Source organism: Mandrillus leucophaeus, unplaced genomic scaffold (genome assembly GCF_000951045.1).
Source record: "Mandrillus leucophaeus isolate KB7577 unplaced genomic scaffold, Mleu.le_1.0 Scaffold59, whole genome shotgun sequence".
NCBI classification, from domain to species: domain Eukaryota; kingdom Metazoa; phylum Chordata; class Mammalia; order Primates; family Cercopithecidae; genus Mandrillus; species Mandrillus leucophaeus.
This window is the reverse complement of record NW_012106363.1, coordinates 4,380,948-4,386,773: the sequence shown is the minus strand read 5'-3', so window position 1 is coordinate 4,386,773 and position 5,826 is coordinate 4,380,948. Positions and strand designations below refer to the sequence as shown.

The 5,826-nt window shown below is 54.0% G+C and overlaps 1 long non-coding RNA gene across 1 annotated transcript in view; it reads right to left on the bottom strand.

Moving 5' to 3' along the window:
* Window positions 1-4,934: 4,934 nt before the first annotated feature.
* Window positions 4,935-5,826, bottom strand: part of LOC105553282 — a 3,897-nt gene continuing 3,005 nt past the window's right edge. The window contains exons 2-3 of the long non-coding RNA XR_001008127.1: window positions 5,656-5,803; window positions 4,935-5,205 (exon numbers count right to left, since the gene is read on the bottom strand). This is a non-coding gene — a long non-coding RNA (uncharacterized LOC105553282). The remainder of the gene's footprint in view (window positions 5,206-5,655; window positions 5,804-5,826) is intronic.

The following is a 5,826-nucleotide window of genomic DNA, read 5'->3' as shown; positions in this document are numbered from 1 at the left end:
CTGTACTCCCCACCCATAGCACTACTGTCCCCCCTGGCCAGCCCCCAGTTGTGGTTGGCTCCCGCCATAGCTCTGTCTCTCTTCCTCATAGGCAGCTGCTCCAAGAGCCACAGCTCTCAGGGTAGCCCTTCCTGTCCTGCCAGGTCCCAGCTTGTCCCAGCAGGCGGCTACAGGATCCCCTCATCCCGAGCCCCTGCTCTGCCCTCCAGCACACTGCTGCCCCAGCATCTTAGTCCAGACTACTAGAACTGTGCCTCTGGAAGCCTTTCACTGCACAGATGGAGGAAACTGAGGTCCAGAGAAAGGAAGCCAGTCCAGGGTTCCTCCATGAGTTGGAGGCAGAGCCAGAACTAGAACTCGGAGCCTTGCTTCCCTGTCTAGTGCTCATGGCACCACAGTGACCTCTCCTTTTTTAGACCACCCCTGCCAATGGCCCGTGTCTGTTGTCTCTGTCTTCGGCCCATCCTGATGATGGAGCCTCCTGGAGGCCCGTCCATGGCAGCTCCTCAGCGATGCTCTGGCTCAGACTCTGGTCCTTTGGCTGCTCCAGGCCACAGACACCTTTCCCCTGCCTTCTCCCTCCCCTACTGTGCTGAACTCTCCCTGTCTCAGGAAGCTCTTCACCTCCATGGGGGAGGGGCCCCTGGGACAGGGGAATCCCATTTAAAGCCCTTCCTCTGGCAATACCTGGGGAACTTCCAGTTCATCCGCATCACCCAAGGGCCTCTTGGTCTAAAGCTGATGCAAGCAATGGGGGCCTTGGGGCTCAGATCCCTTTGACTTTTTTTCCCCCTTTCGGGTTTAGAACCCTTTTTTGTTGTTGGTTTTTGAGACAGGATCTTGTTCTGTCGCCCAGGCTGGAGTGCAGTGGTGCTGGCCCTGCTCCCAGCATCCTCTTGGCCTCTCTGGCCAGTGACCGAGGCTCACTGCAGCCTTGGTCCCTCAGACTCAAGCGATCCTCCCACCTCGGCCTCCCAAAGTGCTGGGATTACAGGTATGTGCCACTGTGCCCAGCCTGGAACCATTTTTGTAGGGCAAGCCACATGAGTGGCTGGAACTCCTTGTGAAGAAGGATCACCCTCTAAACTGGCGACTTAGCCAGCTCCCCTTCCTTCTCCTCTGTACCCATCTCATGCCTTCTTCACCTCCACCCGTGCCTGCTGCACCAGCCTCCTTCCCTTCAAGTGTTCCTTCCTGTGGCCCTGGAAAAGCCCTTCATGGGGACAGTGAGGGGTGGGGGGCAGTGCTCAGGGGTTTGGGGACAGAGGATCAGGGGAGACTGCCTGGACTCAGCCTTGGTGTCTCCTTGGCTCTGGGACAAAGAAAGCCATGTCGGGAGTGACCTCACCCTTTGGGCATCCTCTGTTGGACAAAAGGCCAATTGTTCCCCACACTGGAAGCAGGAGGCGGAGGATGACACTCCAGTCCTCGGACCCTCTTTGGAGCCCCTGCACTCTTGCCCAGGGCGGCTCAGCATGGGGTGGGCAGGCGGCGCAGTGAGCCAGGCCTGACCCAGTTTGGATGGCAAGAGAAAGGCTTGAAAAACCTGTTAAGAAGTCCCTCCGAGGGTCTAACCTCAGTCCGGGGATGTGAAGGCTTACTGCTCCGAAGCTAGAGGTAGATCCTCTGCTTTCTGCTCTTCCATTTTTCCAGCTTTGGCCTCCATTTAGGAGGAAGCTTTTCTTTTATTTCCTGAGAGAGCAGTAGTTTTCAATTTTTTTTTCAAAAGTATTGAGACCCTTCAAATAAAATTTTCCCAGAAGCCCGATCAGTAAAGCAGATGAAGGTGGAACTACTTTGGCTGAGGTGGTGGGGATGGTGAGGTAGGGGGCAGAGACCTCCTCAAGCCCCTTTCGTCATCCCTCATCTTGCCCCATTGGGGCTCTTACTTTAGATTTTCTTCTGGGGGTAACTAAGCTTCAACTCTCTTTGCCCCCCTGCTCCATCCTCCTGTATCACCCTGCCCACAGAGGTTCCATACTCTTACCTCTCCCTGAAAATGAACTTCACCTCCCACTGCACACGCATCCTTTTCTCAACCATGTCTGTCTGTACTTTCATAATCCTCCTCCAGGAAGTCCTCCCTGACCTCTACTTTATGTCACTCCCCCTAGCTCCCTAAGCTGACTTCTGTCAAGGCCTTCCTCATGTGGGGCCTTCTTAAGGCTCTTGTTTCTCTTAGAAGCTCCTTGAGGAGAGGGACCTTGTCTTTTCATCCTAGAATCCCTGCTTCCTGGCTCACAGCAGGGCCTTGTGGAAGGGAAGACATGAATGGCCCAGAGGGAAGCACTCAGTTTGGGGTTGGGTGAGGCCTTGTGTGTGCTTGGCCAGGCAAACACTATAGACTGTCAAAGTTGTGCCCACCCCCAGCATCCAGACAGCCCAGCGCAGACACTTCACCTCCCCATCAAGAGCCACCACCCTCTCTCAACTGCAAGCCCCCATATGGGGTGGAATGGGGCATGGGGAGGATGGAGGAGAGGACTGCCCTCCAGATGTTGTTGGAAATCCAACACGTCCCCTCCACCCTCCCTCTCCCACTTCCCGCTCCATTTCTCCTAAATATTTACTGATTTTTATTTACATTCTTTGCCCGAGGTGCCCGGCCCCTGTCAGGTCCCATTTGCATGCTCTTGTTCCCTCCTGCCAGCTCCACTCCTCATCCCTCAAATCCAGAGCCAGGAGTTGTGTGTGGTTGGGTGTTGGGGGTGGTGAAACCTGCGGGCTGGTAGCTCTGGGAAGGGTTGGGCAGGGGGGTGTGGGGAGGGGTAGGTCAGCAACAGGGGCGGCTTGCCTGCGGACTACCCCCCTGCCCCCAATCTGGGATCACTTTAGCCACCCCGCTTTGTTTCACAGGGACTCCTGGAAGGGACTGATGGATACCAGATGCCAGCAGCACCATCACCCAGGGATGACTCTGAAGGTAGGGAGGAGGGAGAGCAGGGACAGACATAACAGGGGGTGAGACAGTTCTGTTCCTGGCCTGTTGGGTGGCTGCTTGGGAGCTGCCCACCCACTCTGGATCTCCATTCCCACACTCACCAAGGAGCCTGGAAACATGATTTTCCACTCCATTCCCAGGCTCCCAGCCCCACTTCCTCCTCTACCCTTCTTAGTTATTGAACCAATTTTTGTTGGACACCTACTGTGTGTCAGCCCCTGTCTTTTGTGCTGACATGTCAGCAAAACGACGGACAATTATTCTTGCTCTGTGGAACTTGCTTTCTCGTGGGAGAGAGTCAATAAATCATGGGGGATGTTAGAAAGTTATAAGTTCCATGAGGAGGGGAAAAAAGCAAGGCGAAAGAAGTCAGGAGGGCCAAGAATGGGGCTAGGGAAGGGGTGCAGTTTTACATAACAGCGTCAGAAGGCAAGACTTGAGCAGAGCTTCGCAGGAGGGGAGAGAGTGAGAGTGGAGCTGCGTAGGGAAGGAGGTTCCAGGCAGAGGAACAGCCTAAGAAGCACACGATGCACTGTGGACCAGAAAGAAGGCCAGCACGGCTTCAGCAGTGGGAGTGGCAGTGAGGGGCATAGGAGAGGAGAGCAGGGAGGAAGGTCTGTGGTTTTTCTGAGTGGAATGAGAGCCTCTGCAGGGTTCTGAGCAGACAGTGACACAACCAGACCTGTTAATGTAACAGGGTGATTCCTGCCTCCCTTGCAATGCCCCCTCCACTCTGGTCACACTGCCTTTCCTTATCTTGCTGTCTCCTGCTTCTCATCTATTACCCTGGGATGTGGTCCTCTCTCCCTATGATTCTCTGCCTGGACTAGCTCCCTCCCAGGTAGCCTGTGGCTTCTATAAAGCTCATCTCCTCCTGGAAGCCCTCCAGGATTGCTCAGAGGAGTCTGACTGGCTCTGCCTGGACAGTAGATATCCTTTTCTTTCTCTCTTCCTTACCAGGGGAGGTTGCTAAAAAGGGAGATGGTGATGCCTCCCTGGGGCCACTCAAGAACCAGGGGAGGGTGAGTCATTTTCTAGAGGTGCCTCCGCAAATAGCCAATATCCTGCCTCTCATAAGCCTTTCTCCTGAGTTTTTCATGGACACTTCTGTCTTCCCTTTCCTTCCTCTTCATCCTTCTCCTTCCCACCAGAGGCACCTTCCCTCCACCCTGTAAGCATGTAAGCAAGGGACTGAAGCCAGCCACTTCTCTTCTCTGGGGTGTGCCTGGGGAGGACCATCTCAAATGTAAAGAGGTAGCAAGGACTGGACTCCCAAAACCCAAAGACCAGACCCCTGCAAGAGCACAGCAGCAGTGGAACTGTGGCAGGATTCACCGCTCTAACTGGCACCCTCCTCCTCACCCTCCACACCCAGTCTCTGGGGGGCTGCTTGCTATGGAGCAAACTCTGTTTTCAAATAGTGACCAATTGCTAGCCCAAGCACAGAGCTGGTGGCATCCTCTTCCAGTAGGGCACAAACTGTGGCTTCCCCAGCTAGCCTCGGGGACTTAACCATCTTCCCTTCCTGGGGAGCCAAAGGCTCTGAGCTCCTGGTCCTGGCTTGGTTAAGGCTTTGCTCACTTATTCAGGCCCCACTCAAACAACTATTTATTGAGCACCTACTATGTGCCAGGCACTGGGCTAGGCTGGCTCTTGCCCTCATGGAGCCTGCAGTTTAGTGGGGAGCAGACATCAATCAAATAGCCACCCAAATGCAGTCAGGATGACAGCTGTGGTCAGTGCAAAGAAAACGAAGAACATGATGCCCTAAGAGTATGTACGGGGGATTTGACCGGCGAGGGAAGCTGGGGGCCTTCTCTAACAAGGTAATGTCTGAGTTGAAACCCAAGGGATGGAAGAACAGCCCAGGCAGAGGAAACAGTATTTGCAAAGGCCCAGTGGCAGGAGGGAGCATATACAATGTGCTGGGAGAAGGCAGACAAGGCTGGAGTGCAGAGAGAGGAATGAGAGGTGGATGCAGACTGACAACGCAAGGCCTTCTAGATCATATTTAAACCCTTGATCCAAGAACAGAGGAAGCCTCTTTGCATTTTGGAGTTGTGTTAGGTGTGGAAGGGGTGACATGATCATCTCAAGTTGGCTGCAGATCGGGGGTAATGAGAGCGGAGGTGGGAATCCTGTTAGGAGGCGGTGGCAGTGGTCCAGGAGAGAGCTGATGCTGGCTTGAACTAGCAGTTGGCAGGGGATTAGATAAGGGTGGTGTCAAGAATGACGGTTGGATTCCTGCCTGCAGCGTTTCTCACCTGTAAAGAGGAAAGAGACAGCTCGACTTTCTCCTGGCGATAAATGAATTAACGGAGACAAAAATTCTGTCAGGCAGGCATTGGTGTGAGCTGTGAGAGTAGCGCCGCTTGCTCTCCCCAGACAGGTAGTTGTCTCTTGGTTCTACCCGACATCCTTCAGGCTACCCATACCCATACATAACCTGATGATAAAACCTTGTACTGAAAACCGCAGTGAGCATGATTTAGATTAGACTGCTGCCAACAGGGCTGGAGGAAGCTGTTGGTGGAACCAGGGCCAGGGGATGAAAGAGCAGACAGAATCCAGGTGGAAGGCCACATGCCTGGAGCACAGGAGAAAGGCTGTAAACACCTCACAGAACAGTTCAGGATCTGGTGAAGCTGGCAGTGGCCTGGGAATTAAGAGAGCCGAGGTGGAGGGAGCTTCAAAGGAGATTCCATACTCTGAACCTGCAAAGGTGATGCTCTTCAAAAACCTCAACCTGGGCCTGGTGCAGCGGCTCACGCCTGTAATCCCAGCACTTTGGGAGGCCAAGGCAGGCAGATCACAAGGTCAAGAGTTCGCGACCAGCCTGGCCAATATGGTGAAGCCTTGTCTCTAATTAAAAAATAAAAAAAAAA